General features: G+C 46.0%; 1 protein-coding gene and 1 non-coding gene across 5 annotated transcripts in view; both read left to right on the forward strand.

Annotated features, from left to right (window-relative positions):
• Window positions 1–19,299, forward strand: part of IL34 (interleukin 34) — a 69,926-nt gene that overhangs the window by 11,668 nt on the left and 38,959 nt on the right. For 2 of the 4 annotated variants that reach the window (XM_043438075.1, XM_043438072.1), the window contains exon 2: window positions 8,742–8,898. The exons of 1 other annotated variant lie outside the window; for it this stretch is intronic. The gene's annotated coding sequence lies outside the window, so the exon portion shown is untranslated. Of the gene's footprint in view, window positions 1–8,741; window positions 8,899–13,613; window positions 13,863–19,299 lie in introns of those variants that run through there. One more of the 4 variants, XM_043438073.1, reaches the window with a different exon arrangement.
• Window positions 10,473–10,579, forward strand: LOC122421792. Its single transcript, XR_006263609.1, has one exon. It is a non-coding gene; the product is annotated as a U6 spliceosomal RNA (small nuclear RNA).

The raw sequence follows: 19,299 nt of genomic DNA on the forward strand, positions 1-19,299 counted from the left end.
TTATTTAGCCTCCATATGTTTGAAGTTTTAACAATTTTTTTCCTGTAATTGAGATCTAATCTTACTGCACTGTGGTCAGAAAAGATGACTGGAATGATTTCAATTTTTTTTAATTTTCCAAGACCAGATTTATGGCCCAGGATGTGATCTATTCTGGAGAAGGTTCCGTGTGCACTTGAGAAAAAGGTGAAGTTGATTGTTTTGGGGTGGAATGTCCTATAGATATCAATTAGGTCGACTGGTCCCATTGGTCATTTAAAGGTTGTTTTCCTGTTAATTTTCTGTTTTTAGTTGATCACCAAGTTTCGTGAGTGGAGGTATTAAGTCTTCCCACTTATTGTGTTACTATTCAATTTCCTCTTTCATACTCGTTACGTGCTGACATATTGCGGTGCCTCCTATGTTGTGGTGCATTATACATTGAAATGTATATCTTCTTCTGGATTGATCCTTTGATCATTATGTAGTGTCCTTGTCTCTTTTCACATCCTTTATTTGAAAGTCTATTTTATCTGATATGAGTATTGTGACTCCTGCTTTCTTTTGGTCTCCGTTTGCATGAAATATTTTTTTTCCAGCCCTTCACTTTTAGTCTGTATGTGTCTCTTGTTTTGAGGTGGGTCTCTTGTAGACAGCATATATAGGGGTCTTGTTTTTGTATCCATTCAGCCAATCTTTGTCTTTTGGTTGGGGCATTCAACCCATTTACATTTAAGGTAATTATTGATAGGTGTGGTCCCGTTGCCATTTACTTTGTTGTTTTGGGTTCACGTTTATACAACCTTTCTGCATTTCCTGTCTAGAGAAGATCCTTTAGCATTTGTTGAAGAGCTGGTTTGGTGGTGCTGAATTCTCTCAGCTTTTGCTTATCTGTAAAGCTTTTGAGTTCTCCTTCATATCTGAATGAGATCCTTGCTGGATACAGTAATCTAGGTTGTAGGTTATTCTCTTTCATTACTTTCAGTATGTCCTGCCATTCCCTTCTGGCCTGGAGGGTTTCTATTGATAGATCAGCTGTTATCCTTATGGGAATCCCTTTGTGTGTTATTTGTTGTTTCTCCCTTGCTGCTTTTAATATTTGTTCTTTGTGTTTGACCTTTGTTAGTTTGATTAATATGTGTCTTGGGGTGTTTTGCCTTGGGTTTATCCTGTTTGGGACTCTCTGGGTTTCTTGGACCTGGGTGGCTATTTCCTTCCCCATTTTAGGGAGGTTTTCAGCTATTATCTCCTCGAGTATTTTCTCATGGCCTTTCTTTTTGTCTTCTTCTTCTGGGACTCCTATGATTCGAATGTTGGGGCATTTCACATTGTCCCAGAGGTCCCTGAGGTTGTCCTCATTTCTTTTGATCCTTTTTTCTTTTTTCCTCTCTGCTTCATTTATTTCCACCATTTTATCTTCTACCTCACTTATCCTATCTTCTGTCTCCATTATTCTACTCTTGGTTCCCTCCAGAGTGTTTTTGATCTCATTCATTGCATTATTCATTTTTAATTGACTCTTTTTTATTTCTTCTAGGTCTTTATTAAACATTTCTTGCATCTTCTCAATCCTTGTCTCCAGGCTATTTATCTGTAACTCCATTTTGTTTTCAAGATTTTGGATCATTTTTATTATCACTATTCTAAATTCTTTTTCAGGTAGATTCCCTATCTCCTCCTCTTTTGTTTGACTTGGTGGGCATTTTTCATGTTCCTTTACCTGTTGGGTATTTCTCTGCCTTTTCATCTTGTTTAGATTGCTGTGTCTGGACTGGGCTTTCTGTATTCTGGAGGTCTGTTGTTCCTTTTTATTGTGGAGGTTTTACCCAGTGGGTGGGGTTAGACGATTGGCTTGTCAAGGTTTCCTGGTTAGGAAAGTTTGCGTCGGTGTTCTGGTGCGTGGAACTTGATTTCTTCTCTCTGGAGAGCAATGGAGTGCTCAGTAATGAGTTTTGAGATGGGTCTATGTGTTAGGTGTGACCTTGGGCAGCCTGTATGTTGACGTTCAGGGCTATGTTCCTGCGTTGCTGGAGAATTTGCATGGTATGTCTTGCTCTAAAACTTATTGGCTCTTGGGTGGTGGTTGGTTTCAGTGTAGGTATGGAGGCTTTTGGATGGTCACTTATTACTTAAAGTTCCATGTAGTCAGGAGTTTTCTGGTGTTCCAAGTTTTGGGCTTAAGTCTCCTGCCTCTGGATTTCAGTTTTATTCTTCCTGTAGTCTCAGGACTTCTCCAACCATACAGCACTGATAATAAAACTTCTAGGTTAATGGCGAAAAGATTCTCCCCCGTTAGGGACACCCAGAGAGGTTCACAGAGTTACCTGAAGAAGAGGAGAGGGAGGAGGGAGATAGTGATGAGCAGGAGGAGAAAAAGGGGGACTCAAGAGGAGAGAGACAGATCTACGCAGTTGTCTGTTCCCAGAGTGTTCTCCGTAGCCCAGACACCCACAAAGATTCACAGAATTGGATTGGGAAGAGAAGGGGAAAGGAGGAAATACAGGTGTTCTGAGGTAGAAAACAGAGAGTCAAGATTGGGACAGAATAATCAACACACTCCTGAATAAAAATGGGAACTGAATATTGGATTCTTAAATGTTCACAATTTATATCATATACTGAAAAACAAAAATTGAAAATCTAGAGTAGAGATTAGACTCTTAAAAATACTATATTAAAGACAAAAACCAAAACACACACAAAAAATTTTAGAAATATATATGAAATTCGGTTTAAAAATAGGGCTTCTCTTTTTTTTTGTAAGGTTATAGTGTATTGAAAATGAAAATTAAGGAGTAGTAGAGGAATACTAGAGGACTTTAAAAGAAATAAGAGAAAAAGAAAAATAGAAAATAGAAGAGAAAAAGGAAAAAAAAAAGAAAGAAAAAAATTTTTTCCCTAATTAAAAAAATCATAAAAATCTATGAAAATGAAAGTTAAGGAGTAATGGGGAAGTAATAGGGAATTTTAAAGGAAAATAAAAGAGAAAAAATAAAAAAGAAAAAATAAATTTTTTTTTCTTACTTAAAAAAAAAAAAAAAGGTAAAAATATATCTAGAAATTTCTCTGGAGCTGTTCCGGTCAGTGTGGGTTCGGCTCAGTTTCGGATAGCTCCTCGTTCCAGCTTACATTTCTCGATATCTACAGGCCCCTTCCGGTGTAGTCGGTGTTTTCTACAGGGATTTTAATCTGTTGCACCGGTCCCTTCTGAAGCGGTTCCCTTTGTTTATTTGGCTTCTGTTTGCCGGTCTCTTCAGAGCCTCATTTCCGCCCTGACAGAGGCGGGCGGAGGTGGTCTCTTATTCAGGTAGCTAGTTCCGTCGCGCTGCGGAGAGGGGCTGGCACTGCGGAGAGGGGCTGGCACTGCTTTCTTCGTCTACGCTGCTCAGGCTCCTGGCTGCTCTATATGGAGCGCGCCCCGCGCTGTGCGCGGTTCCAGCCCTCGGGTGTTCCACAAAAGCGCGGAACAAAAAGCTGCGCCTGCTCTTTGTGCCTTCCCCGTCAGAGCGGTCCAGGCAGCCAGGGGCTTGACGGGTGCACTCTCCCCGGGTGTGGCGCGCCCACTCCCTTCCGCGGTCCCAGTCTCAGTTTCCGCTGGCGCCAGTCGGGTGCGTGCGCCTTCTGCCCTCCGCGTCCCCAGCCCCAGTCCCCGCCCACGCCGGTCGGGTGCCTGCGCCCTGTGTCTTGCCGCGACCCTCCCGGCGGATGTCAACTATCCAGAATCTCGGGAGGTCTTTGATTAGAAACTGGAGGCCTGTTTGCAGTGCGGCAGGGGATGTGGTCCTTGGGGGCCGAGCCTGCCCCCTTCCCCTCCCCGCTGCCTCCTGCCTCCGGCGGGGCTGGGCCGGTCCGCAGCCTGCGAGCTCTTCTGTGGAGTTTCTCGGTCCCTTTGTTCTGCGAACAGCCGGCAGTGTGTTCCGGCCGGTTCATTTTCTCTCTCTCTTTTGCTCTCCCACAGTTCAAGTTGGCAACTCACAAAAGCTCCCTCCAATTGTCCTCAGGGCACTCAGGCCCGGACCCTACCCCAAGCAATGCCGCCGGCTCCTCTCTGTGCCGCCCCCACTTGCTGGTGGCGGATGCGGGTGTCTGGGGTACTTTTCTGCTGGGAGTTGCTTTTAGGCTCGTAATCTGTGGGTTTTATTTATTGTTTCCCTCCCAGTCAGGTTGCCCTCCAAGATTCAAACACTTCCCCCAGGCCCGCCAGTGCAAGGGTTTCCCGATGTCTGGAAACGTCCTCTATTAAGACTCCCTTCCCGGGATGGATCTCCGTCCTTAGCTCTTTTGTCTCACTTTTTATCTTTTATATTTTGTCCTACCTCCTTTTGAAGACAACGTGCTGCTTTTCTGGGCGCCTGATGACCTCAGCTAGCGATCAGAAGTTGTTTTGTGAAGTTTGCTCTGCGTTCAGTTATTCTTCTGATGAATTTGTAGGAGAGAAAGTGGTCTCCCCGTCCTACTCCTCCGCCATCTTGGCTCCTCTTTTGGTGCATTTTATAATCAGTTGTGCATTAGACTTAAGGAGATGAGGTGTTAATGGTTGATGTGAGAATGTGTTTCTGGAATGGACCTGCTGATAAAGTTTCTGGGAGAAATGAGGGGATTCTAGGAAAGATGAAGGGAAACTGGGTGAAGAGAGGATGCTGAGGGAGATGACAGATGCTGGGAGAAGTGGGGGAAACTAGAACAGGATGGGAGGGTACACTATTGAGCCCAGAAGCTTCCTGAATCACTTCAAGTTGATTCAGGTATTCCTTCTTTTCATGTTCCTATCCTCTGTGCATATGCTACTTCAGAGGCTGATTCCCAGAGGCAACCTCTGGGTCCCTCTCTGAAGTTGCAGGGTGTTCAGGTTACCCCTCCAGCTTCTGATTCTTTGGGGCTTCATCTCATATGCTGGACCTCCCTTAGCTTCACAGTCACGCTCTAGCTGCATAAAGCTGCTGGGTAGAAGAATGTGTGGTCTTTTGCCTTCAGACTGCCCTCTAATGTGGAGTTAGCAGCAAGGGCTTTGGGGTGAGACATATTCAGATTTAATACTTGCTGTCCCATTTGCTAGCTGTGTGATTTTTGGCAGCTTGTAAAATTTTCTGAGCTTTGGTTTCCTCATCTTTAAAGTGAGGGTGAGAGAATTCCCTGGAGGTCCAGTGGTTAGGACTCTGCACTCTCACTGCGGAGGGTGCAGGTTCAGTCCCTGGTCAGGGAGCTAAGATCCTGCAAGTCGCAAGGCATAGCCAAAAAAAAAAAAAAAAAAGAGGGTGAGAATTTCTAACTCTGGTATTGATGTTCATGTGCAGTGGTGGAAAGGAGATTAAATGACATAAAGTGATTTCACATTAGCTTTTATTATGCTGCTGCTGATTATCATTGTCTTTTCGTCTTTTTATTCAAGCTGAGGTAGCCCCTTCAGCCCCTGAGGTAGCTTCTTCTCATGGACACTGCCTACATTATCAACCCAGATTTTATGGGCCCCAAACACCCCTGAAGCAGAGGGAGCACCATCTCCCTGGCCATCCCCAGTGCTGACTGGGAGCTCTGACTCTTTATCCCTCTTTCTGTTAGTTTCCTGAGTACCCGGCTGTTGCCTGCTGATTACCAGAGCTCTAGTTTCATTAGAAAAATAAAGAAAAAGGCCATGTAAGGTTATAGATAAAACCAACATAAGGAAAAAGGAGTGTAAGTGAGGCTCCTTTTCAATGAGATGTAAGGTTTGATAGTTTTTCAAGAAAACTACAAAAAGACCCAGAAATTCAGGATACAAAACAATCAGCATATTTTTTAATGCATAGCTGAGCTCATGGACGGCCCCTGGGCAAGACAGTAAAGGAAGCTGGGAGGGAGCAAGGGCCTTCCCAGAGGGCCCTTCACTGGTCTGGATAACCCAAGGAAGCAGACTGGAATAACCATAGAGACTAGGGCCAAAGTTTTTAGCCTACATGAAGCACGGAGGTAGAAATAAGAGAAAAAAAAAAAAAAGAAATAAGAGCCCCACATACAGCTGAGACTCTCCAGGATTTAAACCTCTTTTAAGTGAAGTAAGGCCAGAAAAAATTCAACCACTAAGGCAGAGGAGGAAGCTTTTCTAACCCGGACTGGGTCGGGTTGGAGAAGAGGAAGGCCTCCTCTTAGAAATGTATAATCATACATCTGCCCTCTTTTGGATTTGAGATTAAATTTACACTACTCATGTGATCCTAGAGTCTGGAGGCCAGGAAGTGATCATAAAAACTACTCCCGGCTGGAAAATTCATAGAGAAAGAAAGTAGAATGCTGGTGGCCAGGATGTGGCCTGTGCGGAGGAGGCGGGAGGAAAGGGAGCTGTTTAATGGATATAGAGTTTCTATTTTGCAACATGAACAGTCCTGGAGATTGTACAACAAAATGAAAATATTTAGCACTCTTGAACTGTATGCTAAATTTTATGTTATGTATATTTTACCACAATTAAAAAAACTGAAGAAAAAAAAAAGATTTGGAGGGATTTCCCTTAAGGATTTTATTATTGAGTGAGAAAAATAAGAAATGGAGATGGGTGTTAATATGATCCCCTTTTGGCAAAGTGACTCCAAATAAAGCCAAACTTGACCCCAAACCCCACACTTGTATTTGCCTGTGTATTTCTTTCTTTTTTTTTTTTTTTGCCTGTGTATTTCTGTATAAACATACAGGAGCATGAAGAAGGTAGTGAAGGCTTCCCATCAGGGTTGCTTATGTAGGGCTGCAGATGAAGAAAGAAAAGGAAAAGAAAAAGGAAGATTTTGGTGCAACTGAAAATATCTACAATACCTAATCTTCACTCTGTCTGCTCTGATCCTGTTTATGAAAGAGGATATCTGATTGTGCGTGCTCACCTCCATGGGATAAAAATCAGACTGCTGACTTACCGATATGCCCTCTGTGGCAGTGGAGAAGAAAGCAAATTATATGGATCTGGTGATCTTATTTTATTTACACAAATAAGCAAATGCCCTTTCTATGTGTATACACACCCTCATGTATTGGTGTGAGCATGGAAAAGATGTGGAAAGACAGGTGTCGGCAACTGACGCAAAGCCAGACACTGATGTAAAAGCAAGGGACATAAAGCAGGGAACGTGCCGGAAAGCCAGTGCACCCGACGGAAAGCCAGGGCACGTGATGGAAAGGCAGGGAGCATGAGGGAAAGCCAGGGCACGTGACGGAAAGCCGGGAACGTGACGGAAAGCCAGGGCACGTGACAGAAAGCCGGGAACGTGACGTCACGGAAAGGCAGGGAATGTGACGTGAAGCCGGACACGTGATGTGAACCCAGGGAACGTGACGGACAGCCTCTGCATCTGATGTAAAGCCAGGGAACGTGACGTGAAGCTGGGCACGTGATGTAAATTCAGGGAACACTGGGAAAAGCCGAGCACCCGACATAAAGCTGGGCACTTGACGTCAAGTTGGACACATCACACGCCCCAGACGTTTTGTGGCTTTCGGTTTTGTAAGCTGAAGTCTAACGCCAAGGTCACGTTCACTCTGAAGGTTCGCGCTGGCTCCTGCCTTACCTCTGCCTAGGCTCGAGGCTGGCTTGGGTTTGAGGCGCGCTGAAGGAAAGCTGGAGGAGGGGAGTGGGGGTTGTGGCGGAACCCGAGGGTGCCCACCACTGTACCGTGGAGAGAGGGACCCGCCTGCCAGTCTGTGGGCCCCTTTCCTGGAAATAGACGTTTCTGGAAGATCTTGAAGAACCGCCCTTTCCTCGAGCAGTTTCTTGTTTTAAAGCCCCGCCCCTCCCAGCCTCGTGTCCTCCGCGCCTCCTTCCCGCTTGGCTTGGCCGCCTGCTCTGTGATCTGGCCTCCCCACCAGCTGGGCTTGCAGGTTTTTGTCTTCGTGTGCCAATCCCCGGCATGGCACGTGGGAGAGGCTCGGGTCAGGAACGAATGTAGAGCAGAATTTAACTCTGACCCCTCTAAGTTTCAGGTTCTTATACAGGGGGCGTGGGCAAGAGTAGGGGTCGTGGTGGAACCAGGAGGGTCCTGGGTCAGACTGACGTGTATGATGAGGGCAGGGTGGGGGAAGGTTGGCGACTGACTCCTCCTGGCCCCAGACCACTCGGTTCCAAGTGGCTTGGGAACAGGGGACTGCCTCTGATTCTACCTTAGCTGCAATACTGATGCCTGTTAGAAAGAGACCAGGCCTCCCTTAGGATCTCTCTGCGTTAGTTAATTAACATGGTGATTGAATTCTCCTCATGGTAGGCACTGAGCTAGGAATTCAGTGGGGCTTATGTTCCAGAGGGGTGGGAGATTCAAAACTACTAGTGCATAGTTGTTTAATTACAGCTATGATAGCTATTATGAAACACAGGCCCTGTTGCCCTTGGAAGGTGTAACAAAGCAAGTTTGATGATGAGCCAGAACAGAGCCTGTGCGCCAGACTGTGTTCCTGCCAATGGTCTTATTAGAGCAGGGCTTGAACCCAAACTCAACAAGTGTGAGGCCAAATACATAGCAGGGACCTCTGCAAACACCCCCATTTCCCTTCCACCACTCCTTCCCAACTCAGTTCAAACAGGAGTTTCTCAAGCTCCATTTTTCAGATGGGTGAAGTGAGGCCTATAGAAAGGAACTGATTTGCTCTCTAGGTCCCAAATTAGTAAGGAGAAGCCAAAGACAGGCTCCCTGGCACCATGCTCAGCCTGCCCGAGTCCCCACAGTCCATCCTCTGTGATGAGCCAAAAAATGAAAAACAAAGCTGCTCTGTTCACCCAGATTTCTGTTTTCTCCATTGTTCTCCACTAGGGACATTCCTGCATTGGTAAAGAAGGGACTGGCTCAGCCTCTCCTGGCAGTTGATCGGCTATGCTGTGCCTAACCAGAATTGAAAAGTCAGGAGACAGAGTTAGAAGAAGGTTGAGACTTTGAGGACCTCCCACCTGGCTCAGGACCCTGTGATCAGGTCAAAGGAAGAGGGGCACTGCGGGGGTGGGGTGTGTGTGCTGGGGGGTGGGGATGGAAGGAATACAGAGGGACAGCTCCCTTGGAAAGGGAGCAGCTGGAGCAAACTGGATCTTCTGTGGGTCCAGGGCAGCATGCGAAAGTGTCTGGGAGGGTGTGGGTGAGGGGAAGGGGAAATGGGAGGAAAGAGAATTAGGCTGGCAGAGGGTGGGGGAAGGGCTTTATGCACAGGGAACAGCAAGTGCAAAGGCATTGAGGCCAACCAACCATCATGTGAGGGAAGGGGTGGGCTCCAGGGATGAGAGCCTGACCCCTTGGTGATCCTGGCTCCATGGAGCAAAGAAAGGATCATGAGAGTCTTGTCCTGTGAGAGGAGACAGTTGTCTTTTCTCTGCCTTAGCCTGAGAAAAGCAGGGAACCCTCCTTTTTCTCCAAAAATGCACATGTCCACTTACGTGCAATACTTTTTTAGTTGTTTTTGCTTTTTTAAATTGTGGTAAAACATATATAATGTAGGACTTCCTTGGTGGCTCAGATGGTAAAGAATCTACCTGCAAGGCAGGAGACCCAGGTTTGACCCCTGAGTCAGGAAAGATCCCCTAGAGAAGGAAATGGCTTCTTACTCCAGTATTCTTATCTGGAGAAATCACAAACAGAGGACCCTGGTGGGCTATACAATCCATGGGGTCATAAAGAATCAGACATGACTGAGCGACTAATACACACACACACACACAACATAAAATTTACCATTTTTTAAAAGAGTGGTTTTAATGTGGATCATTTTTAGTTTTAATTGAATTTGTCACAGTATTGCCTCTGTTGTTTATGTTCTGGTTTTTGGCATGTAGGATTTTAGTATCCCCCCTCCCAATCCTGAATTGGAAGTCAAAGGCTTAACTGCTGGACTGCCAAGGCATCCCTAAAAACTACCATTTTAAACATTTTTAAGTGTGCAGCTCATTGATATTAAGCACATTTACAATGTTACATAACCATTATCACTATTTCCAGAACTTTTTCATTATCTCAAACAGAAACTCTGTACACATTAAACAACTCTTCCTTTCTCCATCTCTCCATCCCCTGGTAACCTCTGTTATACTTTCTAGCTCTAGATTTTGCCTATTCTGGGTCTCTCAATATATATGCAGTTTTTAAAGAATGGTAAAATTGACATGCAATAAACTGCACAAAAGTGCACAACTTGCTAACTTTTGATTAAGCACTTCTTGTTGTTTGGTCACTGAGTTGTGTCCAACTCTTTGCAACCCCATGGACTGCAGCACGCCATGCCCCCCTGTCCTTCACTGTCTCCCAGAGTTTGCTCAAATTCATGTTCATTGAGTCAGTGGTGGTATCTAACCATTTCATTCTCTGCCTCTCTCTTCCCCTTTTGCCTGCAGTCTTTCCCAGCATTAGGATCTTTTCCAGTGAGTTGGCTTTTTGCATCAGGTGGCCAAAGTATTGGAGCTTAAGATTCAGCATCAGTCCTTCCAATGAATATACAGGGTTGATTTCCTTTAGGACTGACTGGCTTGATCTCCTTGCAGTCCAAGGGTCTCTCGAGTCTTCTTGCTTACTTCAGCAGCACATATACTAAAATTGGAACAATGCAGAGAAGGTTAGCATGGCCCTTGTGCAAGGATGATATGCAAATTCATGAAGTGATCCATATTAAAAAAAAAGTCTTCTTCAGCACCACAATTCAAAAGCATCAATTCTTTGGTGCTCAGTCTTCTTTATGGTCCAACTCCCACATCTGTACATGACTAATGGAAAAACCATAGCTTTGACTCTACAGACCACAGGTCAACAAAGTGATACCTATGCTTTTTAATATGCTGTCTAGGTTTGTCATAGCTTTCCTTCCAAGGAGCAAGTGTCCTTTAATTTCATGGCTGCAGTCACTGTCCACAGTGATTTTGGAGCCCAAGAAAATAAAATCTGTCACTGTTTCCACTTTTTCCTATTCAATTTGCCCTGAATTGATGGGATTGGATTCCATGATCTGAGTTATTTGAATGTTGAGTTTTAAGCCAGCTTTTTCACTCTCCTCTCTCACCCTCATCAAGAGGCCCTTTAGTTCCTCTTCACTTTCTGCCATTAGAGTGGTATCATCTGCATATCTGAGGTTGTTGATGTTTCTCCTGGCAGTCTGTATTGCAGCTTATGATTCATCTAGCCTGGCATTTTGCATGATGTACTCTGCATATAAGTTAAATAAGCAGGGTGACAATATGTAGCCTTGACGTACTCCTTTCCTAATTTTGAACAGTCAGTTGTTCCATGTCTGGGTCTAACTGTTGCTTCTTGACCTGCATACAGGTTTCTCAGGAGACAGGTAGGGTGGTCTGGTATATTCTCATCTCTTTCAGAATTTTCCACAGTTTGTTGTGATCCACACAGTCAACGGCTTTAGCATAGTCAATGAAGCAGAAGTAGATGTTTTTCTGGAATCTCCTTACTTTCTCTGTGATCCAACTAATGTTGGCAATTTGATCTCTGGTTCCTGGTAGCTTGAAGGATTTTGAGCATAACCTTACTAGCTTGTGAAATGAGCATATGGTAAGTTTGGATATTTTTTGGCATTGCCCTTCTTTGGGATTGGTATGAAAACTGACCTTTTCCAGTCCTGTGGCCACTGCTGAGTTCTCCAAATTTGCTGGCATGTTGAGTGCATCACTTTCACAGCATCATCTTTTAGGATTTGAAATAGCTCAGCTGGAATTCCATCACCTCCACTAGGTTTGTTTGTAGTGATGCTTCCTAAGGCCCACTTGACTTCACACCCCAGGATGTCTGGCTCTAAGTGAGTGACCACACCATTCTGGCTATCCAGGTCATTAAGACTACTTTTGTGGAGCTCCTCTGTGTATTCTTGCCACCTCTTCTTAATCTCTTCTGCTTCTGTTAGGTCCTTACTGTTTCTGTCCTTTATCATGCCTATCTTTGCGTGAAATGGTCCCTGATATCCCCACTTTTCTTAAAGAGATCTCTGTCCTTTGCATTCTATTGTTTTCCTCTATTTCTTTGCATTCTTCATTTAAGATGGCCTTCTTATCTCTCCTTGCTAGTCTCTGGATTTCTGCATTCAGTTGCATTTCCCTTTCTCCCTTGCTTTTCACTTCTCTTCTTTCCTCAGCTGTTTGTAAAGCCTCCTAGACAACCATTTTGCCTTTTTGCATTTATTTTTCTTTGAGATGGTTTTGGTCACTGCCTCCTGTACAGTGTGACAAACCTCCGTCCATAGTTCTTCAGGCACTCTGCCTACCAGATCTAATCCCTTGAATCTATCTGTCACCTCCACTGTATAATCATAAGGGATTGGATTTAGGTCCTCCCTGAATGACCTAGGACTTCCCTGGTGGCTCAGACAGTAAAGAGTTCATCTGCAATGCAGGAGGCCATGTTCGATCCCTGGGTCAGAAAGATTTCCTGGTGAAGGGAATGGCAACCCACTCCAGTATTCTTGACTAGAGAATTACATGGACAAAGGAGCCTGGCAGGCTACAGTCCATAGCGTCACAAAGAGTCAGACATAACTGAGCAACTTACACTTTCACTGAACAGCCTAATGGTTTTCCCTACTTCTTGATTATTCATGCAGTAAGCCAAATAATGCCTATACCAGTCACTGCCTAAATTTCCTTGTGTCCTTTTAAATTCCTCTCTCCCCAGAAAACTACTGTCTGCTTTCCGTTCCTGTAGATTAGTTTGTATTTTCTTGAGTTTTAAGTACATGAAATGACACAGTTCATACTCTTTCTTATGGGTGGTTTGGTTTCTTTCAGCATAATTGTTTTGAGATTCATTCATTCATGCTGTTGGGTGCCTCAGCAATTCATTCTTCTCATAGCTGAGTAGTATTCCATTTTATGATCTACCATGATTGTTTATCTGTTCACCTGCTGATGGACATTGAGATTGTTTCTAGCTTTTGGTGCTCATAAATAGAAATTCAGTGGCTTTTTCTATGTAGATTGTGTCCTGCAGGCCTCCCTGGTGGCTTAGCTGGTAAAGAATCCTCCTGCAATGCCGGAGACCTGAGTTCGATCCTTAGGTTGGGAAGATCCCCTAGAGGAGGGAACAGCTACCCATTCCAGTATTCTGGCCTGGAGAATTCCATGGACTGAATATTCATGGGGTCACAAAGAGTCAGACACGACTGAGCGAGTTTCACTTTACTTCACTTGTGTCCTGCAACCTTGCTGAGCTCTTTTATTAGCTCATCTTGTTCCCAGTTTTAGGGACAGAGCATTCAATCGTTCATCATGTAAGTTTCTCATAGATGCCTTTTTGCAGCTTGAGAAAATTCCCTTCTCTTCATAGTTTGCTGAGAGATTCATTGGGAGTGGGATGCTGGATTTTGTCAGAGGGATAAAATCTACTGCATCTGCTGAGGTAATCATCAGTTTTTCTTTGTTAGTTTGCTAATGGTGGTGGGGGCGGAATTCACAACGCTTGATTTTCAGGTGTGAAACCAACCCTTCGTTCCTGGTACTGCCTGTGAGATTAGAATAGGGCATGGGAATTCAGGTGCCTCTGGAGAATCAGGGGCCTTGTCCCTCAAGGAGACCAGGTTCTGTGCCCAGTCATGGGGAGAGGGAGGGAGGGGGCAAAGGGCAAGGGCGGGGAGAACCTGAACGTCAGACTGCACCTACCACCGCAGGGGAGCCGCCCCAGGAGAGACAGGGCCCAGTCAGGGGCGCAGTGCCATCGGCAGCTTCCCACTGGGTGTGCGCGCGCTGCTTGGGTGATCCCTGCTAGCAGCCTCTCTGCCGGATCTCCCGCACCGCACTTGCCTCTCTGGGAACTCTTGGCCTCTGTAAAACGGAGCTGGTGGCGGCTGGGCACCCGGGCGCAGGGACCAGGCCCAGGAGGCCAGTCTGCATTCCTGAGTGCCGTGGAAACGACCTAGCAGGCTGCGAGCTCCTTGGCAGTTCCCGTCTCCGTGAAATGAAGGTATGGTACTTCCTCCCAGGGCTGCTGTCTTCAGTGAGCCCATGGTGACAGACCACTTAAATAAATCAGATAAAAGTGGCCAATGGATGATGTTCCAAGCCAGTGTCCCTCACTCACCAGGCTGACTCTCTCATCCTTAGTTTCCTCACTTAGAAAATGGAGATAACAGTTTTACGAGATGAATTGTATTGATGACAATTCAGTGTCATCAGGCAAATAGATGAGTGAGCACCTGGCACAGTTCCTGGCACGTGGGAAGTGCTGGGTGACGTGCAGGCATCTCAGGTGCTGGGGTGGCTGCAATGGAGACTGTCCTGGAGCTGGAGGGGCCACAGAGGCAGCCAGGGGCAGGAGCGTGCCCTGGCCTGGGTTAAGTGTGCAGTGCTGTGCACTTGAGTGATACTGTGCCATGGAGTGGCGCTCTCAGCACCCCTGCCAGACTGGCATGATCCTGGTGCACCACCCAAGTGCCAGCAGAAAGGGCGAGGCTCAGAGCTAGAGCTCGAATTGGAATCCAGATTCCCTTGGTCATTTGGGAGGTTTGTGCCCATCTAAAAGGTGAAGGATCTCCCCAGGGTTGGTGCTAACTCTGGTCCCACATTGAGGGAACTGGGAGAGAAGAAAGGAATCAAGTAGCCAAGGAAGCTCTTGGTGGATTCTCTCCTTCCCCATCTTGGCCTTGGGCTGGGTTTTTTCCTCCAGCTCCTTAGGCTGAGTGTTTAGCTGACCTATTTCTACCTCTCTCTTGGCATTTCGGCATCTGAGCCAAATGCCCTACTCATGCAGATGTTGTTCATCAGATGTTACCGTCTTCTTGGTGCATTAGGCTCTGGGGACACAGTGATGAGGTCAGAACAAGGCTCATCCTTATGATTACAAGGTAACACCTATGTGAACACAGTTAAAATGATGGCAGAGACCAGTGCCTGCAGAAGTGCCCCAGACAGTGTGACAGGGAATGACCTGGGCTGGTCAGAGAAGGCTTCTCTGTACCTGTGATGTTTCAGTTGACAAGAAGGAGTCAGCTGGGCAAGATTCTGGGGCGGGGCATTCTAGGCAGAGGGAACAGACAAAGTCCTTAAGGAGGAGTCAGTCTGATGAGTAACTGGCGTCAGTATGTGGACAGTGTGTGGAGCTAGGGGAGGGGTCACCTTGCAGTGTGCGGGGAAGTCCGGGGGGCGGGGTGGGGGGAGCAGGAGGACTTACTCTAAGTACAGATTCCAGGATTCTTCTGAAAATGAAAAAAGTTCTTGTATTTTTTTCTTATCTTTTGTCTTTTGTGATTTAGAGGGTCTCTTGTTTGGAAAAATATTTGAGAGTCTCTCAGAACTGAAAGTATTGCCGCCCACCAGGTTGCCTTTAGCCACTGTTATTTCTACTCCTGTACTGCCACTGACAATCGACTGTGCTGTTCTCTAAGCCACCTTGCCAGAATTACTTGATGGGGTCATATCCCCTGGCAAGGGGTATGAAAGCCCAGCCTTCTTGCCCTAGGCTGGGAGGACTCTGATGTTATTTAAAAATGCTCTAGGCCTCCAAGACGTGCCCTTCCCTATCCTCTCCTCTTGCTCCTTCACCCGAAGGTTTCTCTGGAAAGTTTGCCCTCAAAAATTCATGTAAAACTGAACCCCTGTCTCAGGTTCTCCTTCTGGGGAAACCAAACTTAAGCCACCAGGGACCATGTGTTTTTTGGACTTGAAATTGAGGTTCTGGGATTAGAACCTTCCAGCTCTGAAAGTCTTTAGAACTGTGTGATTTACTCAATCACACAATAGGTGATTGGCAGAGCCAGGCCCAGGAAGGCATCAAGGGTGGGGGTGGGGCCTGCTGGTGAATGTGGTGCAGAGCCAAGGTCGCAGCTGTGGTTTACCAGTAGCTGTGCTCTCTGCCTTAATTGCTCCGGAGACTTTATGTCCAGAATTCCATCTGCTTCTTCCTATGTTAGAGTAATTCACCCTGAAGTATGAAAGATTGGCAGCTCAGAGACAATGCATTTTGAAAAGAAGATGCTTGTAATAAATCTGTAATTCAATGAACTTTTTGTCAGGGTGATGAATGAGTTCAGTCAGCTCAATCGTTCAGTCATGTCGGACTCTTTGCGACCCCATGGACTGCAGCATGCCAGGCTTCCCTGTCCATCACCAACTCCTGGAGTATACTCAAACTCATGTCCATTGAGTTGCTGATGCCATCTAACCATCTCATCCTCTGTCATCTCCTTCTCTTCCTGCCTTCAGTCTTTCCCAGCATCAGGGTCTTTTCTAATGAGTCAGTTCTTCACATCAGGTGGCCAAAGTATTGGAGCTTCAGATTCAGCATCAATCCTTCCAATGAATATTCAAGACCGATTTCCTTTAGGATGAACTGGTTGGATCTCCTTGCAGTCCAAGGGACTCTCAAGAGTCTTCTCCAACACCACAGTTCAAAAGCATCAATTCTTCAGGGCTCAACTTTCTTTAATAATCCAACTCTCACATCCATACATGACGACTGGAAAAACCATAGCTTTGACTAGATGGACTTTTGTTGGCAAAGAGATGTCTCTGGTTTTTAATATGCTGTCTAGGTTGGTCATAAGTTTTCTTCTTAGTGCAATTCTGTTGGGTTTGAGGTCATAAGTGAAAGTGAAAGTGTCCGCCTCTTTGTGACCCCATGGTCTGTAGCCTATCAGGCTCCTCTGTCCATGGGATTTTTCAGGCAAGAATACTGGAGTGGGTTGCCATTTCCTTGTCCAGGAGATCTTCCTGACCCAGGGATTGAACCCGGGTCTCCCGCATTGTAGGCAGACGCTTTACCAGGGAAGTCCATTTGAGGTCGTATGTGTGTGTATGTTAGTCACTCAGTCGTGTCTGACTCTTTGAGACCCCATGGACTGTAGCCCACCAGGCTTCTCTGTCCATGGAATTCTCCAGGCAAGAGCAGTGGAGTGGATTGCCATTCCCTTCGCCATTTGAGGTCATAAGGAAGCCGTATATCAGGTAATTCCTGAGCTTTCCCAAGGATCAGCTTTCCCACCCCATTTCTGCTTCTCCTTACCCTCTTCTCGCCACAGTCAGACCACACATGTTGAGAAGCACTCCATGCCTTCCTCAGGTCAATTGCAAGGCCTCTCAAAGGGTTGAGTCGATGGAGGGGAAGGTGACTCAGCTAAAGAAATAATTTGGCCAAAAGTGCATTTTGGAAAAGAACAGACTGGTGATTTGAGCTAAGCTCCCTGGCAAGTGATTAATTTCTCAGAAGCGTGGAGGGCTGTGTATGATGTAGTAAATTTCCATACCGTTTTCTAAAGGGCTGGTGTCAATTGCTGGCTGAGGCAGGCTTGTGATTTAGGTCTGGAGATGGCAGGTAAGACACTCCTGAGGAATGGCAGCCCCCCCCCCGGCAGAGTTTCACTTTTCTGTCCAAGTGGCCTTGGGCAAGTCATTTATTTTTCCCCATATACAGTTTCCTTGTCCAAACAAGTAGAGCTAGAAAGTCCACAATCTTGGTCCTCAAAGTGTAGTCTGCAGACCAGGAGCATTTACACCTGGGAGCTTGTTAGAAATGCAGAGTCCTGGGAATTCCCTGCCAGTCCAGCAGTTAGGACTGCGCTTTCACTAGCAAGGGCCTGGATTCAACCCCTGGTTGGGAAAGTAAGATCCTGTAAGCTTCATGGCATGCCCCTGCACCCCACGAAAAAAAAAGAAGTGCAGAGTCGTGGGAATTCCCTGGTTGTTCAGTGGTTAACACTCCGTGGTTTCACTAGTCTGGGAGAATTTCTGGTTGGAAAACTACAATCCCGCAAGCCACACGGTATGGCCAGAAAAAGAAAAAAAAAGAAATGCTGAGTCCTGGGTCTCACCCTAGACCTTATAAATCTGTATTTTAAGAAGATTCCCAGGTCATTTGTATACACATCTCAGTTTGAGGAGCCCTGCTCTGGAACAGACCACTCAAATGTGGTCCTTAAACTAACGTATCAGCATCACCCGAGCTTGTTCGAAATGCCTGTTCGTGGGCCCCAGACCTACTGAACGACACCTCAGGGTGGGGCCCAGGAGCCTATGTTCTGACAGCCTCTCCAGGTGATTCTCAGGCGCACTGACCTTTGGTAAGTGCCCTCCCTCAAGTCACACAGATTCTAGCAGAGGTTTGGCTGTTATATGTGTGTGTGCTAAGTTGCTTCAGTCATGTGACTCTTTGCAACCCCGTGGGCTGCAATCAGCAGACTCCTCTGTCCATGGGATTCTCCAGGCGAGAACCCTGGAGTGGGCCGCCATGCCCCTCTCTGTAGCTGTTGTACACACAGGGCTTGCTCCCTGCCACTTTGTGGTTCTGGAAACACTCACATACCCGTACTCCATGGCATTTCTGGGGTGTCTTTAGCTTTGCTTTCCAAAGAGAAAACTGAAGTTTAAGGGAGGTTAAGTGAGTTGCCCAAGATCTTTCTATCTCACAATGTTTTTCGATAGTGTTATTGACACAAGATGTTTCTGGCAGTGTGAGTTAGCTATTACACGGTAATAAAACTGCTCGTGAGTATTTAACATTACCTGTTGATAAATGACAGAGACTGTTTTCACTGGAGCATGGTGGTTTACAATGCTGTGTTCGTTTCTGCTGTACAATGAAGTGAATCAGCTGTATGTAATACATACATCCCCTCCCTCTGAGGCCTCCCTCCCACAACCCCCAACACGCCACCAAGTAGGCGCTCTTGGAACATGAGCTGGAAAAGATTTTGTGGGTCTTGATCAAGTTTTCAGAGCTCGTGAACTGCAGCTCTTCTTTTCTTGTTTCTTGTTTTGGATAGTAATACATTCACATGGTTTAAACATCATGGAATAAAGGACTGCTGCTGCTGCTGCTAAGTCGCTTCAGTCGCGTCCAACTCTCTGCAGCCCCCTAGATGGCAGCCCACCAGGCTCCCCCGTCTCTGGGATTCTCCAGGCAAGAATACTGGAGTGGGTTGCCTTTTCCTTCTCCAAGGCATGAAAGTGAAAAGTGAAAGTGAATTTGCTCAGTCGTGTCCGACTCACATGGACTGCAGCCTACCAGGCTCCTCTGGCCATGGGATTTTCTAGGCAAGAGTACTGGAGTGGGGTGCCATTGCCTTCTCCGTAATAAAGGACTATAGTCAAAGTTTTTCTGTCACTCTTGTTCCATAGCCACCCTATACCCTCCTCCCCTAGAGAACTGTTTTTAGTTTATTGGATTTAACCTAATTAATGCTGATTCTTTATAAAACCTTGGAATCTCCTGATATAAGGCTACCCTCATGACCCCCCAGATCTCTGGACTTGCATTTTCCCAGTTCACTTTATCATCCTGACAAAAAGTCCATCAAATCGATTAACAAGCATCTTCTCTTAAAGATGCACCATCTTGAAGAGGTTCTGAGTTGCTGCTCTTGGATGCTTTTGTGTGTATTATTCTAATATAGCATTTCTTTTTGCAA

Source organism: Cervus canadensis, chromosome 18 (assembly GCF_019320065.1).
Source record: "Cervus canadensis isolate Bull #8, Minnesota chromosome 18, ASM1932006v1, whole genome shotgun sequence".
NCBI lineage: Eukaryota > Metazoa > Chordata > Mammalia > Artiodactyla > Cervidae > Cervus > Cervus canadensis.